Raw genomic sequence first — 22,087 nt, forward strand, 5'->3', positions numbered from 1 at the left:
CTGAATTCTACCAGAGGTACAAAGAGGAGCTGGTACCATTCCTTCTGAAATTATTCCAATAAATAGAAAAAGACGGAATCCTCCCGAACTCATTTTGTGAGGCCAACATCATCCTGATACCAAAGCCTGGCAGAGACACAACAAAAAAAGATAATTTTAGACCAATATCCCTGATGAACATTGATGCAAAAATCCTCAATAAAATACTGGCAAACCGAATCCAGCAGCACATCAAAAAGCTTATCCACCATGATCAAGTTGGCTTCATCCCTGGGATGCAAGGCTGGTTCCACATACACAAATCAATAAACATAATCCGTCATATAAACAGAACCAAAGGCAAAAACCACATGATTATCTCAATAGATGAAGAAAAGGCCTTCGACAAAATTCAACAGTCCTTCATGCTAAAAACTCTCAATAAACTATTGATAGGACATATCTCAAAATAATAAGAGCTATTTATGACAAACCCACAGCCAATATCATACCAAATGGGCAAAAACTGGAAGTATTCCCTTTGAAAACTGGCACAAGACAGGGATGCTCTCTCTCACCACTCCTATTCAACATAATGTTGGAAGTTCTGGCCATGGCAATCAGGCAGGAGAAAGAAATAAAGGGTATTCAATTAGGAAAAGAGGAAGTCAAATTGTCCCTGTTTGCAGATGACATGTTTGTGTATTTAGAAAACCCCATCATCTCAGCCCCAAATCTCCTTAAACTGATAAGCAACTTCAGCAAAATATCAGGATACAAAATCAATGTGCAAAAATCACAAGCATTCTTATACACCAATAACAGACAGAGAGCCAAGTCATGAGTGAACTCCCATTCACAATTGCTTCAAAGAGAATAAAATACCTAGGAAACCAACTTACAAGGGATGTGAAGTTCCTCTTCAAGGAGAACTACAAACCACTGCTCAATGAAATAAAAGAGGACACAAACAAATGGAAGAACATTCCATGCTCATGGATAGGAAGAATCATTATCATGAAAATGGCCATATTGCCCAAGGTAATTTATAGATTTCATGCCATCCCCATCAAGCTACCAATGACTTTCTTCAAAAACAACTATCTTAAATTTCACATGGAACCAAAAAAGAGCCCGCATTGCCAAGACAATCCTAAACCAAAAGAACAAAGCTGGAGGCATCATGCTACCTGACTTGAAACTATACTACAATACTACAGTAACCAAAACAGCATGTTACTGGTACCAAAAGAGAGATATAGACCAATAGAACAGAACAGAACAGAGCCTTCAGAAATTATACCACACATCTACAACCATCTGATCTTTGACAAACCTGACAAAAACAAGAAATGGGGAAAGGATTCCCTATTTAATAAATTGTACTGGGAAAACTGTCTAGCCATATGTAGAAAGGTGAAACTGGATCCCTTCCTTATATCTTACACAAAAATTAAGTCAAGATGGATTAAAGACTTAAATGTTTAGACCTAAAACCATAAAAAATGTAGAAGAAAACCTAAACAATACCATTCAGGACATAAACATGGGCAAGGGCTTCATGATTAAAACGCCGAAAGCAATGGCAACAAAAGCCAAAATAGACAAATGGGATCTAATTAAACTAAAGAGTTTCTGCACAGCAAAAGAAACTACCATCAGAGTAAACACGCAACCTACAGAATGGGAGACAACTTTTGAAATCTACAAACCCGACAACGGGCTAATATCCAGAATCTACAAAGAACTTAAACAAATTTATAAGAAAAAAATCAAATAACCCCATCAAAAAGTGGGCAAAGGATATGAACAGACACTTCTCAAAAGAAAGCATTTATTCAGCCAACAGACACATGAAAAAAAGGTCATCATCACTGGTTATTAGAGAAATGCATATCAAAACCACAATGAGATACCATCTCACACCAGTTGGAGTCACAATCATTAAAAAGTCAGGAAACAATAGGTGCTGGAGAGGATGTGGAGAAACAGGAACACTTTTACACTGTTGGTGGAACTGTAAACTAATTCAATCATGTGAAAGACAGTGTGATGATTCCTCAAGGATCTAGAACTAGAAATGCCATTTGACCCAGCCATCTCATTACTGGGTGTATACCCAAAGGATTATAAATCATGTTACTATAAAGACATATGCACACGTATGTTTACTGAGGCACTGTTCACAATAGCAAAGACTTGGAATCAACCAAAATGTCCATCAGTGATAGACTGGATTAAGAAAATATGGCACATATACACCATGGAATACTATGCAGCCATAAAAAAGGATGAGTTCATGTCCTTTGTAGGGACATGGATGCACCTGGAAACCATCATTGTGAGCAAACTGTCACAAGGACAGAAAACCAAACACCACATGTTCTCACTCACAGGTGGCAATTGAACAATGAGAACACTTGGACACAGGGTGGGGAACATCACACACCAGGGCCTGTCGTGGGGTAGGCAGAGTGGGGAGGGATAGCATTAGAGGGAATACCTAATGTAAATGATGAGTCAAGGGGTGCAGTACACCAACATGGCACATGTATACAATGTAACAAACCTGCACATTGTGCACATGTACCCCAGAACTTAAAGTATAATTTTAAAAAAGAGAGAGAAAGATAATATACAAATTAGAAAATACAAATAAATGCACTTTGGTGTTAAAAAACTTTTAGGAGTGTTTTCAGTCACAAGTAAGAAAAGTTTAACTGGAACTAGCCTAAACAAAAAATGAAAACTTACAACCTCTGAGTGACCTATTCTGTATCACGTGCCCATCCTGAACCAATGGACGTGTCTAGGTGGCAGCACGTGGGGAGAGTCTCTCACTGGCCTGAGTTGAGTCATGAATTACTCCATATAAATTAACTGTGGCCATTGGTTAGTCAGTGTTGTGTACAGTAGTTACTTCCAAGATAATCGTATAAGTGTATATAATTACTAAAAAACAGGCATGGATATAAAAAAGTATTTTCCTAGTACAGTGTTAATATGTTTAGGAAACTGTATGGTTACAAGTAAGAAGCTATTATTTCTACATATTAGGGGATGAAGTCGGGAAGCTTCATAAATAAGATGTACCTATAGCTTAAAGTCTTAAGCCATGAATATGTGTTTGCTAGATAAGTAAAAGTGGGGAGTAGAAAATTACTCCAGGAAAATGAAGCAGTTGGAGCAAAGGACTTGCCAGTGAAAGAGCCTGGGGATTTAAGGGTGTGATGCATAGCTACGTGGGATTCATACCTGTGGTGGTAGAAAAATGACTGAAGAGGGGGTTCAGTGTGAAACACAAATTGGAGGGGCAGTCAGTCGCCAGAGAGTAGATGTGTTCCATAGATTAGCTACCTTCAATGTTTAAAGGAAATACATTTTTCTACAATTAAAAATTTTCATGGAAGTCTGATATATAACTGGATAAGACATTGGCTTGCTCTGAGTGAAGGCAGAAAGGTGGATCCAGAAGCAGAGCTTACGCATCCTGCTCTTGCCACCTCATTACATTCTGTGGAGCACTTGGAGAACTACTGCTTTAGGAGAAGTGATGTTAGGCAATGGGCTGACAAAGCTGTATATTTGAAACAGCACTCTTTAACAGTACAATAGATAGGACTGAGACTCAAAATAAGCATATTAGTTAAGAGACTTTTAATAGCCCAGTGGAATGAAAATGTAGGGCTATTTAAAGCTGGAATGGAAAGAAGGGAACATTAGAACACTGTCCCTTAGAAATAACCATTTGTAGGATTCAAAGGTCTCAGTCCATAATGACACACACAGCAACCTGAGTGATTCTCAAATACATGTTTAGCAAAATAAGCCAGACACAAAAATGCACATACTGCACTATTTCATTTATATAACATTTTAGAAGAGGTAAAACCAATCATTATGGAGAGAAACCTGTCAATGATTGCCAAGGGCCATGTGTAGTGGTGATGAGGGATTTGTTGCAAAATGGCACAAGAGAATTGGTTTAGTTGATGTAAGTGTTGTAAATCTTTATTGTGATAGTGGTTTCATGGGTATATAAAATTTTCAAACACCAAATTGTATATTTTTAAATGAGTGAATTGCATTGTTTGCAAATTATACCTCAATACAGTTGAATCAAGGAAGGAAAAAAACACTTCAATTCAGACTTGGATCTACTACTAAGTAACCAGGTGAGTAGGAACCCAGTACAACAATCTCTAAGCCCCATTTTCTACAACTACATGATAGGAATAGTAAATTACACTTGTCCAGCCTACATAACAAGTTTGCTTACAAGCTAAAGTCAATAGATGATAGCTGCAAAAGTGCTTTTAAAAATGCAAAGCACTGGAAATGAGTTATGAAATATTATTATTGTATCAAAAATTTGGGGATAATATTTTGTGGCTTATAAATAGTCTGGAATTGGATATATTTTGGAGGGCTGGTAAGGTGTTCACAAAGCCCAAGTCATAATCCTCTTCTCTTGGTACAATACTGAATCTAAATTATCCTGACTACTTTTTAAAAGAGAAAAAGAGATTAAGTGGCAAATATATTACTCATTTCCTCAGATTTGGCTATAGAAGAAAATTATGAAAGGTACAATTCATTTCTTAGCATAGTCTAGTTAAAATAAACTTGTTTAATCATTATCAAGAAATATTTGTAAATCATTTACTATTCACTGAAGCGGGCATGATGAAAAAGAAGTATAAGGCATTTTGAAGTTTAGATTAAATTTTATTTTTAGGTATTCATAATTTAACATTAAAGCCACCATATGGAAGCACTCAGGAGCCTAAAGAGATGGTGAACATGTTAGATACTCTAGATTTGTATAGTTGAAAATTACTTTAGAGATCATCTAGAATAATAAATCATATAGAAAACATTTGCTGCTATTTAAAATTATATGGCATGGATATTCTATTTTAGTATAGTATGCATTATTTGGATTAGATTTCAATATACCTGTACAGGAAAAGAAAATTTGGGCATAGCTTTAGAAACTTTAGAAGTTCAGATGAAATGGGTTTATAAGTAGGATAGGACCTATAGGATTCATTCTCTTATGCTTCTAGGAAAGTACATTTTACTTGCTGTCTTGCAGTGTCTGGTTTGTGCCTGTTTCCTGTGGAAGGATGCATTCATTTTCTAAGAAGAGGCATCATGGGTTAGTACTGGTAAATTTTCCAGAGTCTAGGCCTTCAGTTTTTAGTCTTCAAACTTGATTTTATAAAGATATCAGGAAGGAATATATTTTTTAGCCACAGATACCCATGAAGTGAATTGAAGAGTGACGAATGAAGAAAGAATAGCAATATCACAGTTTATGAGACGTATAAGTACTGCAACAAAACGGAAAGTGGATGAACATGATCAGTATACTTCCTCCAAAACATAATTAAACTATCACTTGGGGCAGAAAAAGAGAATAAAGGGTATTGGAGAAATCGGAAGTGTAGTGGTATAAAGCTAAAGTAATTTGTCATGTTTGTATAATGGAAATGTTCTTTCCAGTGTGGTAGAAACTGAAGCTACTCAAGACCCATGACTATGGCTCCTCTATTCTGGCCAGTACCTCAGTGGAGACAGCAATCTTGCCTCTGTGACTCTTCTTTTATCATTATTCTGTGGCAGACCAGTCCCTCACCCCTTTCATTGATAGACTCTTTCTTTGTAATCAGTCATATATTCGGTTAGATAACTTTGAATATGAATGTCCTGAATCATTGTCTCTTACAGAAACTTCTTGCCTTCTTGGACAGCGATCTTATTTTCATAACTTCAAGTTATTATTTTCATTAAAATGATAATAGTTACATGTTTGTTTTGTTTTATTTTGTTTTTTTTTTTGAGATGGAGTCTCGCTCTGTCGCCCAGGCTGGAGTACAGTGGCGCAATCTCAGCTCACTGCAAGCTCCGCCTCCCGGGTTCACACTATTCTCTGGCCTCAGTCTCCCAAGTAGCTAGGACTACAGGCTCCCGCCACCATGCCCGGCTAATTTTTTATATTTTTAGTAGAGATGGGGTTTCACCGTGTTAGCCATGATGGTCTTGATCTCCTGACCTGGTAATCCTCCTGCCTCAGCCTCCCAAAGTGCTGGGATTACAGGCTTGAGTCACCGCACCCGACCAGTTACATGTTTTTTAAAGAATTTTTTATCATACAGTTTTTGTGTCTCTCATCTCCCAGACTCTAGAGCAGAGTCTAATCACCATCACAGAATTGTTGATTGATTTATTTGCACGGCACAAAGTGAATTTTCTCTTTATCAGTCTAAACTAGCATCCATATATTTCATATGGTGAATATTAAAAATAAAATATGTACATAAACATATGTATATATGTAAAAATAAATATGTACATAAACACATATTTCCTGGGGACTCATTTGTTTCTAGTCAATCCTGATGATATACCAGAAAACTCCCTATTTCAGTCTTTAGAGAAATAGAGAAAACCATTCATTCTGTTTGTATCAGTCAAGGCTCATGTCACAGGCATCAGAAAGGCAAAAAGGAATAATGTGCTAAGAAAACTGTTGGCATGTCAAAAGGGCAGGTGGAGGTGAAGCATCTAAGATTACTTCCAGAACACCAATATAGAAAGGCCACTAAGGGAGTTGCTGCCTGTCTGATCAGGATGCTTCTGGAGTCAGAAGCTGCTTTTCTAGTTCATGGTTCCAGGATCATCCCAGCTCTGCTCAATTCTGAAGATCAAGATGTTGCCATCAAACTCTTAGCTCTAAGACCCCACTACTCAGCACATCTTTGTTTCATGCCAGCAAAATGAATGTCTTCCTTGAATTCTCCTTTCAATGCCTACATGTGTGGGAACCAATTACTGAAACCTCTGATGAAGCTAATAAAACCCAAACGCCAAACTTCTCATCCTTGCTTTCCAGTAGGAACAAAAGAAGTCCCAGGAGCAGGGATCCTGCATCACTTCTTACTTCTAAATCTCCAAGGGTGCACTGTCTTAGCAGAAGCTGGGTCACATATGGAGATAGGCTGACAGGGAACCTGAGAAGCAAGATTTGGACTAGTGTAAGGCAAGAAAGATATCCAGAGCACAAAATTTAAGGAGGCACTCATTCTCACATGCCAGTCCCATACTTGCATAAGCTTGAAATTGAATGCCTCCTTAAATTTGGGGGCCTAGACACCTCACTTGTCTCATCCTAGTCCCCCCACCCTGTGCTGAGAAGATTTAAGTTTTTCAGCTTCCCCAATAGAGTGGCTTGGAAAGGACTTGAAAAGCTAATCTGCAGTATTGGTCACAGTCTGCTTGATATGGTTTATCTGTGTCCCTGCCCAAATCTCATCTTGAATTGTAACTCTCAGAATTCCCGTGTGTCATGGGAGGAACCTTGTGGTAGGTAATTGAATCATGCGGGTGGGTTTTTCCCATGCTGTTCTCGTGATAGTGAATGAGTCTCACAAGATCTGATAGTTTTAAAAATGGGAGTTTCCCTGCACAAGCTCTCTTCTCTTGTCTGCAACCATGTGAAGCATGTCTTTCACCTTCCACCACAACTGTGAGACCTTCCCATCCATGTGAAACTTTAAGTCTATTAATACTTTTCCTTTTGTGAATTGCCCAGTCTTGGGTATGTCTTTATCAGTAGCATGAGAACAAACTAATACAGTAAATTGGTGCCAGTAGAGTGGGGCACTGCTGAAAAGATACCTGAAAATGTGGAAGCAACTTTGGAACTGGGTAACAGGCAGAGGTTGGAACAATTTGGCAAGCTCAGAATAAGACAGAGAAATATGGGGAAGTTTGGAACTTCCTAGATACTTGTTGAATGGCTTTGACCAAAATGCTGATAGTGATACAGACAATGAAATCCAGGCAGTTTGCACTGTGTGCCTGAAAAAGCCACAGACACTCTACATCAGCCTGTGAAAGCAGCCAGGAAGGAGTCAGTACCCTGAAGAGGCATAAAGGCAGAGCTGCCCAAAACCATGGCAACCCATCTTTTGCATGAGCGTGACCCAGATGCAAGACATGGAGTCAAAGGAGATCATTTCTGAGTTTTAAAATTTGACTGCCCTACTGGATTTCAGACTTGTTTGGGGCCTACAGTGCCTTTGTTTTGGCCAATTTCTCCCATTTGGAATGGATGTATTTACCCAATGCTTGTACCCCCACTGTATCTAGGAAGTAACTAACTTCTTTTGATTGTACTGGCTCATAGGCAGAAGGGACTTTCCTTGTATCAGATGAGACTTTGAAGTGAAATGAGTCATGACTTTGGGGGACTGTGAGGAAGGCAAGATTGATTTTGAAGTGTGAGGACATAAGATTTGGGAGGGGCCAGGGGCAGAATGATGTGGTTTGGCTGTGTCCCTACCCAAATCTCATTTTTAATTGTAACTCCCAGAATTCCCACATGTTGTGGGAGGAACCTGGTGGGAAGTAATTGAATCATGGGGGTGGTCTTTCCCATGCGGTTCTCATGATAGCGAATAAGTCTCACAAGATCTGATATTTTTTAAAATGGGAGTTTCCCTGCACAAGCTCTCTTCTCTTGTCTGCCACCACGTGAGACGTGTCTCTCACCTTCCACCATGATTGTGGGACCTTTCCAGCCACATGGAACTGTAAGTCCATTAAATCTTTTCCTTTTGTGAATTGCCCAGTCTTGGGTATGTCTTCATCAGTAGTATGAAAACAAACTAATACAATGCCCTTTTTCCATTTATTATCTACCTAATCCCTCTTCCTGTTGTAAAACTACCAACAACAGTTCAATGCCAGACAAAGTCAACAAGCATGCTTTTGTCTATCACAATGCAATGATTCTATAAATAAGTGAAAATTTGGTCACTTTTTCTGTAGTTTAAATAAAAGACAATTGTTGTTACTTGTAAAATGCCCATAGAAAACAAAATATACTGAGACCATAATATTCAGTAATCTGCCTGTTATTTTATCTATTGTTGTTGAATAATTTTAGTAGCCATAGAAACATAGTTCTAGTCAATCTGCTTCTATATGTCACTTTTTTAACTAGGAAAGGAACTGTATTCCTCTATAATTGAGACAATCATTATCTGATAGATAAAATTTAAAAAACAAATTAACAACAACCACAACCATAATTTAGCCCTTGTGCCTAGTCAGAGAAGACATGATCAATGGAATAAATTGCAGCAAACATATCTATATATTACTGAAAACTTCTTGAAGTATTTTTACCTTTTGACAAAGAACACTCAGCTTACCTAGAATGATAGTAAGCATTTAATGGAGGAGACAGAACCAAGTTTATTTGTCTCTAACACAGTTTCTCTGTTGATTTGTTTTTGAAAGCAGAGATTCATACTTAAAGAGAAAATATTCCTTAGTAAAACACTAACAAGATAAAAAACACGTATAGCATATTACAAATAAGTTCCAATGTCAAGATAAAGTGAGGAAGGAAAACAGCAGGCATCATGGTGAGAGCGAGAATTGCAATTTTATGTGGGGCATCCCTGGAATGCATTTTTAAGAAGGAGACTTTCCAGTAATAACCCAAAGACTGTGAAGGAGGAAGGGACATCCCATGCACATATTTTGGGGAAAGAGTAGAGGATACATCAAACAAAAACATGAGGCAGAAGCATGACTGGAGTGTTAGAGGAGTAAAAGGGAGTCCAGTGTGACTGGGACTGTGGTAGAGTAGAAGTGGGATGGAAAAGGAGATGGAGAAGATCACTGGGAGCCAGAGAGTGTAAGACTTTTTTGTTTTGACCATTTGTAAGGGCTAGGCATTCTAAAAACATCCATTCAAGACATAAAAACAAACAGAGATCAAAAAAGGATAGGAACTTTCTTAAGCTGATATAGGACACATAAAAAAAAATCTAGAGCGCATGCTATATATAAAAGTGAAATGTTGAAATTATTCTCTTTAATATCAGAGACAAGGTCTGATATTAAAGGTCCTGAAGGTCCTTTAGAGATACTGAAGGTATCTTTAAAGAAGACCTTTAAAGACACTGAAGGTCCTGGCAGCCCAGTTACAACAGTAACAGCAACAACAAATAATCTATAGTGAGTAAAATGCAAAAAACAAAGCCTGTCATGATGGCAGATAAAAATTGAAGTTAAAAATCCACAGATAGCATATTAGAATTAATAAAAGACCTTAACAAGGATAATGGATACCAAATCAATATGTAAACTAAAAGTAATGATTGACTAAACAATGTAATTCAAGATAAACCATTTATTATTTATAGGAAGGGGAAAAAACAAATGCTATCTATAAATAAAGCTAAGAAAATAGTTCAAGAGCCATGTGAAAAATATTTTGACATTCATTTGATGTTATACAAGACCTGCATATGAAGAGGTGTCTACATATTTAGTTAGGAATGTTCACTGTAATAAAAATGCCACTTTTCTAAGGATCAGTTCTAATCAATATTCTCTCAGGATCTTTGTAAAATTTTACAAACTAGTTTTTAAAATTATTTGAGAGAATAAAGAGTCAAAACTAACCCTGAAGAAGAATATTTTCTTAACTATAATAAAAATTACTGTGAAGCTATAGTAATTTTAATAATACCACATTGGTTCAAGAATAGAATTCTAGACAAATGCAACAGAATAGACAGTTCAGAAATGATCACATGCATATATGAAAATTTAACTGAATTTGTGACAGTTGGCCATGTATATCAATGAAGAGTAGTATGGTTTTTCATAAATGATCCTGGGATAATTGTTTACCACTTGAGAAAAAATGTCATATTAACTCTACATCATTCAAAGAATCAGCTGTAGATGAATAAAAATGTGAGCGGGAATGGAGACTTTTATAATTATTACAGGACAATTTATGACCTCAGGGAAGGAGACAGTTTATTAACCAAGAAACAGAAAATGCACATCATAGATTATATTTTACATAAAATATAGTATCGATTAAAATTATGAACTTTTGGTCATCAAAAGACATCATAGAGACTACAATATAGAAACTAAGAACTGAGAAAAAAATTTCACAACATATATAACCAACAAAGGATATTGATTGTATCCTGCCAATCAATCAACAAGGAAAAAAGGAAACAACCAATTAAAATTGAACAACAACAACAAAAAGCAAACAGACATTTCATAGAGGAGGTAGATGAATGACCTTTGAATACAGGAATAGACACTCAAATTTATTAGCAACTCCAGAAGTGTATATTGATGTTTCAATAACATACCATTTTACAACACAATGTGTTGACAACCAGCAGCACAATGGCAACATTCATGCACTGCTCATGAGGTGAGAATTGTTGCAAACACCTTGGAAGATAACTTGCCAGTGTGTAGTAAAGTCGAATAGGAAAAATTTCATTTCTAGATGTACACATTGAGGAAAACTTTGCACATGTGCAGAAGGCAACTTACAAGGCAATAACATTTGCAATAGAAAAAAGAAAAGTTTACATTTGAAATGCCGATCAGTTGTAGAATTAACAATTGTGCTCAGCAGTCAGAATAAATTAACTACAGTTATGAATTAGATTAATTTAATTCCCAAAACATAATATTGGGAGGAATACATCATGTAACCAAATAAAATATAACCTCATAATTATAAATGTGAAAATAGAAAACCCTAATTACATATTCCTTAGAGTCACCAGTATACATAACAAAAACTGTACAGAAATGTAATGGGCTTATTAGCACACAAATCAGAATGGTAGTTTCCTTTTGAAGGTGAATAAGGCTGGTATAATTGAGGAGGGACACCCAGGAACATGATAAAACTTTGAAAATGCTTGCCATGTCATTTCTTAACTTTGGTTATGGATTTCTAGTTATTTCTTTAGTTAATATTATTTATATTTGAATATATGTTTTCAAACTCTCTAAACCTAAGGTAAATATATTAGTCAGGGAGATGTATTAGTCTGTTTCTTCACATAAACAGAACCAATAATGAATACATATATATATTCCTTATTTACTTATAAGATATATATTCTTTAGTTCTTTATATATATTCCATATATTGTAATGTATATTCCATATATATAGAATATATCTTTGTTGATACATATATGTTTTAATAATAATGTTTAACCAGCTATCTGGGCATCCTTTAGTCCAGTCAAGTTAACATATAAAATTAACCATCATGAATATTATTCCATATGTATATAATGTATATAAATAAAAAACAAGGAATATATATGACATATATATAAATTCCTCATTGGTTCTGTTTCTATGAAGAAATAGATTAATACATGTACCTTATTTCCCAAAAATAAGGAATATACATATGTATATTCTTTATGTATAAGTTTTATATATATATATGTATATTCCTACATTTGGCAAATGGTTCACAAGATTATGGTAGCTGAGCAGTTGACAATCTGCAGTCTGCAAGCTAGAGGACTAAGAAAGCCAGTGGTATAATTTAGTTTGAGTCTGAACACCTGAGAACCAGGGGGGCTAATAATGTGAGTCCCAGGGTCTAAAGGCAGAGAACTAGAAGCTCCAACATCTAAGGGCATGAGAAGATGGATGTCCCAGCACAAGAAGAGAGAAAATTGGCCCTTCTTCCCTTCAGTTTTTGTTCTGTTGGGGCCCTCAATAGATTAGATGATGCCTACTCACATTAGTGAGGACAGATTTTTTATTTTTTCACTTGTTCTATTGATTCAAATGTTAATCTCTTATGGGAGCATCTTCAATAATGCACTCAGAAATAATGTTTAACCAGCTATCTGGGCATCCCTTAGCCCAGTTGAGTTGACATATAAAATCAACCATCATCAATATCTAATAATTAAGTATTTTAAAACTAAAATAAATGTCATTATTATTTATTTATCATTATAAAATATTTTATCATTCCTAAGTGATTTCAGCACTTTTTTTTTTTTTTTGAGACGGAGTCTCGCTCTGTCCTCCAGGCTGGAGTGCAGTGGTGCAATCTGGGCTCACTGCAAGCTCCGCCTCCTGGGTTCTCGCCATTCTCCTGCCTCAGCCTCCCGTGTAGCTGGGACTACAGGCGCCCGCCACCGCACCCGGCTAATTTTTTGTAATTTTAGTAGAGACGGGGTTTCATCGTGTTAGCCAGCATGGTCTTGATCTCTTGACCTCGTGATCCACCCATCTCGGCCTCCCAAAGTGCTGGGATTACAGGCGTGAGCCACCGCACCTGGCCTCAGCACATACTTTTATATAAAGTTATTTTTTCATTATGAAAGAGATTTTATTGACATGTAAATATCTTCGGTTTTACCTATTTCACCACAAAAATCCCCAGAACTACTGAATTCTAAATCAGATGCTCTCCCACTTGATTTATAGACAATATCTCAATTAACGCTCATGAACTCATGATACATCTGTTGTACTTCTATTTTGCAGATAAGAAACAATCTCAGGATAATGCAGTACTACTCCTCTAACAAGGAATGGATTCAAAAATTAATCCCTGGTCTACATATAACAAAGTCAAAACTCTTCTCATAACACATGGTCACCCACATGAGAAGATGGACTGCTACATACCAGGGAAACAAACACAGTGCCCTCAATGGAATAACAGCTTAATAAATATTTGCTGAGTAAAAGAATAAAGAAGTTTCCTAAAAATATAGTCCCTACATGAACATTGTTTTATATTTTGTTTATTGTTGGTGATCTTTGTTCCACCTTTAGTTATATCTCTATATGGCCGTGGAACATAGAAATGTATTCAATAATTGGAAATCACACTTTCTCATACATCAGAAAATTTAGATAACATGCTAAATAAACAATTTTACCATAATCAAATTATTCTATCTCTGTTTCTCTCTTTTTTTCTTCTTTTTTTTTTTTTTCCCCCATGATACTATAATATATTGTCCCTAAGAGCAGGGCTTTAGCAATACACTTTACAAGTAGTGCTACTGAGTAATGATAAGCTCTGCTATGAAAATTTCACAGGATAAAAGTTTTGAGTTATTAAAAATTAAGTAGTCCTCTGTGCTATCAATTGTATAATTTCAAAAGGCTGTAAAGTAATTGTTTATATAAAACTCATATTATGCTGCATGGTAAAATCTTTTACTTATTAACATTAGGTTTCCTCAAATTCAAACTATACTCAGTTTAGAGTCCACAAACCATCTCTCCTTTTCTATTGAAGTAGATATGCATGTTAAACAATTGCTGTTTGAATCACTTCTTAATTTATAAGTAAGATTAATTTGATAAGCAAGCATTTGTACTATTTTCCAAGGCCTCTATCTGCCAGCTCAGGAATGTTTGGCTAATAGAATCAAAAGGCTTTTATTGTGGAATTAGTGAACAGAAAAATTTGTATGTCATACATGTAGTATATTTTAAACCTATAAATAATGAAATAAAGTACTTAGATTTCATCTGAAAATAATTTCTAGGTGATACAAGAGAATTGGTGCTGAGAGAGCCTGCTTATGAGCTAGCTTATTGTTTTTGTGGAAATTATAAAACAGCTACACATTGGGTGCCTTCTGTCTTAAATAGTGAAGAAAAGATAGATTTACCATCTTCTGGATTATTTACATTTAATATAGCTAAAACAATTAATCTGAATAATTTCACAATATCATTCATTCCTTTCTTCCCACCTTTGCTTTCCCTCCCTACCTTTCCTCCCTCCCCTTCCTTCCTTCTTTCCTTCTTTCCTTCCTTCCTTCCTTCCTTCCTTCCTTCCTTCCTTCCTTCCTTCCTTCCTTCCTTCCTTCCTCCCTCCCTCCCTCCCTCCCTCCCTCCCTCCCTTCCTTCCTTTCTCCTCCTCCTCCTTTCTTCTTCTTCCTCTTCTTCTTCTTCTTCCTCTTCTTATTCTTTCTCTTCTTATTCTTCCTTTCTTATTTCTCTCTTCTGTCTTCACTCAGTCTTATTTTTGTCTTCCTTTCCATTCTCTTTTCTTCCAATTATCAGAAGAGAAAGGCAACAAAAGCAGAACTTTTAAATTTTATTATTCCAATAAGAGAAATAGCCTCTTGGTTTTGAATAACGAAGTAGCTTTCATGAAAGTTTAGTCCCTACAATGAAAGATTGCCTTAATTTTCCACAAAATTTATAATTTGCAAATAACATACTCTGGAAATACTAGAGGAAGTTTGTGCCAGAGACTTCTAGAGACTAGAAAGTAAAGCAGACATCTAATGTTAGCCGTAGGCCCACCTCATCCTACTTGTGTAATTTTAGGTAACTGATCCAGTTTCCTTATTTATAAAATAGAGTATTTATTAAAGGAAACAAAAATGGGATTGTTTGTGTTAAAGCAAGTTAAAAATGACAAAGCGTCATATTCATGTAAGGCATTATTCTTTGAGAGCAAGAGACTGTTTCTTGTCTACCCTCTAATGTTTGGAATTACATTGGCTGTAATTTTTTTATTCATTGTAATTCTATTTGACTAGATAAGAGAGTAATTGAAAATGGAAGTCTTCCAAACTGGCCTTTTGATAACAAGTTGGTGTATTTGATGTTAGGGGCATGCAGATGAGAATATCATTTCACCTAAGGAAAACCAAGAGAAGACTCTGACTTACATCAGTAATCCTATTCAGTATTCAGCTTGTTAGCTATGTTGCAATTGGGAATATTTTAAACTGATTTTATATTAAATTCAAATGCATAATGCAGTACATAAATATTTGTCCAAGTTATCAAATAAACCAAATTCTCAAAGTGACAGTAAATATATATGTATATATTTTAAAAGATTAAACCTACTCTGGTTTCATTTTTACTGTGTTTTCATAATCCTTCTTGTTTAACTTGGTTTGTCAGTCTACATTTGGAGATAAATTCAGTCTTTGGTCCGGTCATTCTCTCTAGCCTGAATGTGATCAACACACACACACACACACACACACACACACACATCTGCATTGATTCTGTTTATTTTTCCCTCTTGGAAAGAAAGTGAAGCTCTTAGGCTTGGAGTGGATGGGCTCATGGGTATCAGCATCTTCACTTGCAAATTGTACTTGCTAAATGAAGCAGATTGGGAAACAAAAAGGTCAGAGAAGAGTCTCATAAAGGATTATGGAGACTCTGAAGACTTTATTGAGTGTGTCAAAATTCAGTAAGCATTTGTAGAACATTATCTAGGATTTCTTTCCTTATTGCGTTTGTCATGATTAATGTGTTGAGATCTCATTTTCTCTCCTAGCTGCTCATGAACCTTTGTGGGAAGTCTTATGTTGGGCTGTAGTTGTGCTACTTATTCCCATAAGATTAGGTGAATCTATATACTCTCTGGACTTCATCTATAAAATTATAATAACACTAAGCATAAGAATGCTGAGAAGATTTTTATTATTGTTTATGAAAGCATACATTGAATTTAAATGGATGAATAATTTGTACCTTTCATATGTTTACTTTCTTCATATGAACAAACTTTATTCCCTGGAAACCACCAGAAACAGCATGCTCCATTTACATGTGCAGCTATGGGACTTTTTGTGCTCTTTGTCACTTGAACGGCATATGTAGTTACTGTTTTACTTTCCCGAGAAACAAAATAGGATGGCAAAGCAATAATCTTGCCAGCACTCAACGGAAATACAGGTCAAGATTACTACATTTCTGGGCTATTTTAAATAGAATATCCAGGAGCTGCTCCAAGATGGCCAACTAGACATAGCCAAGAGGAACATCTTCCACCAAGGGAATGGGACATTGGAAAGACTGGTGCACTTCCAGCACATCTTCAGAGGAAAGGCATTGAGATCGAATGGAGGGAAGACACAGATGCTGGGCTGAAGTGAGAGGAAGCTGGGAATGTTTCATGGGGCTTCTGCACACCAGGACTCATTCCTGGACCCCAGTGACTCCTGGAGAAGGGGTGAGTTGAACAAATAAGGAGCAACCTGCTCTCACGACAGGTCTCTGGAATCTTGCCAGGAGGATGGGGTCCCGTAACCACCACAGACACTTGAGCTGACAGGGAGAGCTATTTAGAGAACTGGTAGGGGCAGAACTCCAGCCCCTACAAAGCCCAGAGGGCTCGGAACAGAGCATCTGTAGGGAAACATGGCCAGGGACCCTCAACCCCCAGACTCAACTTCCTCCAATATGAGACTTTAGCCCTAGGGGAAAAGTTGAACCTGAACTCTGCAGGACAACCTTGCCCATGAGATGGAGCCAGTCTGACTTGAGCACTACTTGGTCTGATGGCCTCTCCCGGGGTCCAGCATGGCTGTGCATGCTTGCACTGCAGTCCCTAGATACCTTCTGAGGGCCCACATCATAGCTCCTGTGCTAGTGGACTGTTCCTGACTGATAGAATGCTCCAACAGAGCAGTCCCAATGGACACACCAGCCCACCCCTACTATCCCCTTCACTGCAGCCTCACCCATGCTGCTTTGCTTGCATGCAACCACCCATGACAGCCCCTCATGAAGCTCTGGGATGTTCTTGCCTTCCCTTCCCCACCAGCGTGTATGTTGCCACTGTTGCCAACAGGAGTGCACTGTTGCTACTGCTAGTGCCACTGTTGCCAAAGGAGTGCACCCCTTCTCCACCACGTCACCATTGTTGTCGGATCATTGGAGGGCGCCCTGTCTGCCAGTCCCACACCCACCAGCATCCTGCCCCTGTGCTGACACTTCCACTAGCGTGAAACTAGACATGGAATACAAAGGACCTGCTCCTGGCCTGAGTGGCCACCACCACCAGTATGAATGTGCACAGAGAGCACAAACTGTCCTGCAGCCACAGGTGCCCTGCCCCTATGCTAACACCACCACGACACCAGCTAGAATGCATACAGTTACTGATGGGGTCCCCCAAGCCCCTGAGTCACACTGCCACTGCTGCTGCTGCAAACGTCTGCACGGAGGCCTAAACCCAGCACCCACTAGTACCCTGTCTCAGCTAACAAGGAGTACCCCTGCTGTGCTGGTGCTGCTGCTGCTTCAGACAGATGTGAAGGACAGATCCTGCTGCCACCTATGTGACAGAACTATGAAGTTCTTTGGCTGACACCACTCATCAGAATGTTGTGACCTGTGGTTGGGGAGCACCTCAGTTTATTCAGCACAGCAGGTCCTAACCTTGAGGGACTAGATAACAAAGGCAAGGCCTGATACCAGTCTCCCAGAGTTAGAGCACACAGTCCAAGAGTTAGGAGCTGACACTTGGCCCCCTAAAATTTTCCAGAAACAAAGCCAGTGAACTAAACACCCCTTATGCCACAATCAAACCCCCAAGGTCATCAAATAGTATGAAAGGAAAAATAAGACAGCAACCTGAAAGATTGAACATCAACCCACAAACATAAGAAAGAAGCAGTGCAAAAACTGACAACTCAGAAAGTTAGAGTGTCTACTTTCCTCCAAACAACTGCACTAGCTCTCCAGCAAGTGTCCTTGACTGGGCTCAGATGGGTAAAACGACACAAATATAATTCAGAATATTGATACAAATGAAGATCACTGAGATTCAGGAGAACATCAAAACCCAATCTAAGGAAGGTAAGAATCACAATGAAATGATACAGGAGCTGACAGACAAAATAGCCAATAGAGAAAATAATGTAACCATCCTGACAGAGCTGGAAAACACACTACAAGAATTTCATAATGCAATCATAAGTATTAATAGCAGAATAGACCCAGTGAAGGAAAAAAATCTCAGAGCTTGAATTGAGACTGACTTTCCAAAATAAGATAGTCAGATAAGAATAAAGAAAAAAAGGAATAAAAAGGAGTGAACAAAATCTCTGAGAAGTATGTGATTATGTAAAGAGACCAAATCTATGACTCATTGGCATCCTTGAAAGAGATGGGGAGAATGGAAGCAACATGGAAAACATATTTAAGGATATCATACATGAGAACTTTCCCAAACTAATAGAGGCCAAGATTCACATTCAGGAAATGCAAAGGGTACCTACAAAGTACTTCACAAGATCATCTCCAAGACACATAATCATTAGATTCTTTAAGATTGAAATGAAAGAAAATATGTTAAAGGCAGCTAGAGAAAGGACAGGTCACCTACTGAGGGAAACCCTTTACACTAATAGCAGACTCTCAGCAGAAACCCTAGAAGCACAAGGTATCAGAGGACTATATTTAACATCCTTAAAGAAAATAAATTCAAATCAGGAATTTCATATGCAGCCAAGCTAAGCTTCATAAGCAAAGGAGAAATAAGATCCTTTTCAGACAAAGAAATGCTGAGAGAATTTGTTACCACCAGACCTGCCTTAAAACAGTCCTGAAAAAAGCACTAAATAAGGAAGGGAAAGACCATTACCAGTCACTACAAAAAAACACTAAGTACACAGAACACTAAACACTATAAAACAACCATAAAAACAAGGTGGCGTAATAAACCAGTAACAACGTGGTGAAAGTATCAAATCTACACATATCCATACTATCTTTGAATTTAAATGGGCTGAACACCCCAGTGAAGAGTCACAGAGCAACAAACTGAATAAAGATGCAAGAACCAATGGTATGCTGTCTTCAGAGACCCATCTCACCTGCAGTGACAAATACAGGCTCAAAAAAGGAATGTAGAAAAATCTACCAAGCAAGTGAAAAATAGAAAAAAGGAGCGGTTACAATCCTAATTTCAGACAAAACAGAATTTAAATATAAAAAGACAAAGAATGGCATTACATAATGGTAAGGGGTTCAATTTCACAGGAATACCTAATTATTCTAAGCATATATGTACCCAACACAGGAGCACCCAGATTCATACAGCAAGTTCTTAGAGACCTTCCAAGAGACTTAGATTCCCACACAATAATATTGGAAGACTTCAACACCCCACTGACAGTATTAGATAGATAATCGAAAATTAACAAAGAACTCAACACAGTACCAAATAGACCCAATACATATCTACATAACCCTCCACTCCCAAGCTAAAGAATATACATTCTTCTCATTGCCACATGGTGCATACTCTAAAATCAACAACATGATCAGACATAAAATAATTCACAGCAAATGCCAAAAAAAAAAAAAACCCAAAACAAACAAACAAACAAAAAACTGAAATCATACCAACCACTCTCTAAGATCACAGCGCAAAAAAATAAAAAGTAAATGAAACTCAAGACTAAGAAAATCATTCAAAACCATACAGTTTTTGAAAAGTAAACAAGCTTATCCTGAATAACTTTTGGGTAAAGATGAAATTAAGCCAGAAATCAAGAAGTTCTTTGAAACTAATGAGAAAAAAGATAAACATAACCAGAATCTCTGAGACATACCTAAAGCAGTGATAAGAGGGAAATTTACAGTGCTAAATGCCCACATCCAAAAGTTAGAAAGATTGCAAATTAACAACCTGACCACAATTAAAAATACTAGAGAAGCAAGAGCAAACCAACCCCAAAACTAGCAGAAGACAAGAAATAACCACAATTAGAGCTGAGCTGAAGGAGCTTGAGACACAACAAACATTCAAATGATCAATGAATCCAAGAGGGGGTGTTTTGGGGAAAAAAAAAATTAACAAAATAGATAGACTGCTAGCTAGACTAATAAAGATGCAAAGAAAGAATATCCAAATAAACACAATTAGAAACAACAAAAAGAATGTTACCACTGACCCCAGGGAAATACAAATAAGCATCAGAGACAACTTGAACACCTCTATGCACATAAACTAAAAAGTCTAGAAGAAATGGATAAATTCCTGGATATGTACACCCTCCCAAGACTGAACCAAAAAGAAATTGATTCTCTGAATAGACCAATAATTAGCTCCAAAATTGAATCAGTAATAAATAGCCTACCAATCAACAAAAGCCCAGAACGAGTCGAATTTACAGCTGGATTCTCCCAGATGCACAAAGAAGAACTGGTTTCATTCCTACTGAAACTATTCCAAAAAATTGAGCAGGAAAGACTCCTCCTCAACTCATTCTATGAAGCCAGCATCATTCTGATACCAAAACCTGGTGGAGACACAACACAAACAGAAAACTTCAGGCCAATAACCTTGATGAACACTGAAGCAAAAATCCTCACCTAAATACTGGCAAAGTAAATACAGCAGCACATCATAAAACTAATCCAGCATGATCAAGTAGGCTTTATCCCTAGGATACAAGGTTAGTTCAACATATGCAAATCAATAAATGTGATTCATCACATAAACAGAGCTAAAGACAAGAACCACACGATCATCTCAATAATGTAAAAAGGCTTTCAGTAATATTCAACATTCCTTCATGTCAAAAATTCTCAATAAACTAGGTATTGAAGAAACATACCTCAGAATAGTTAAGGCCATCTATGACAACCTGAGAGTTAACAACATAATGAATAGAAAAAAAAAGCCTGAACCATTACCCTTGAAAACTGGCACGAGTCAAGAATGCCCTCTCTCACCCCTCCTATTCAACATAGTATTGAAAGTCCTGGTGAAAGCATCAGGCAAGAGAAATAAATAATGGGCATCCAAATAAGAAGCGAGGAAGTCCAACTATCTGTTTGCAGAAGGCATGATTCTATACCAAGAACACTCCATAGTCTCAGTCCAAAATCTCCTTAAACTGATTAACTTCAGTAGTTTCAGAATAAACACATTAATGTGCAAAAATCATTAGCATTCTTATACACCAAAAATACACAAGCTGATAGTGAAATCAAGAATGTAATCTTATTCACAATAGCCACAGAAAGAATAAAATATCTAGGAATACGGGTAGCCAGGGAGGTGAAACATCTCTACAACTAAAATTACTAAACATTGCTCAAAGAAATCAGAGATGACACAAACAAATGAAAAAGCATTCCACACTCATGGGTAGAAAGAATCAATATTGTTAAAATGGCAGTATTGCCCAAAGCAATTTATAGATTCAATACTATTCCTATCAAACTACCAAATAAATTCTTCATACAACCAGAAAAATCTAATTTAAAATTCATATGGAACTAAAAAGAGCCCAGATAGCCAAGGCAATCCTAAGCAAAAAGAACAAAGCTGGAGTCATCACACAACCTAACTTCAAACTATACTATAGGGCTACAGTAACCAAAACAGCATGGTACTGGTACAAAACAGACACATAGACCAATGGAACAGAATAGAGAGCCCAGAAATAAGGCCACACACCTACAACCATCTGATCTTCCA

The sequence above is a fragment of the Chlorocebus sabaeus genome, chromosome 20 (assembly GCF_047675955.1).
Source record: "Chlorocebus sabaeus isolate Y175 chromosome 20, mChlSab1.0.hap1, whole genome shotgun sequence".
NCBI lineage: Eukaryota > Metazoa > Chordata > Mammalia > Primates > Cercopithecidae > Chlorocebus > Chlorocebus sabaeus.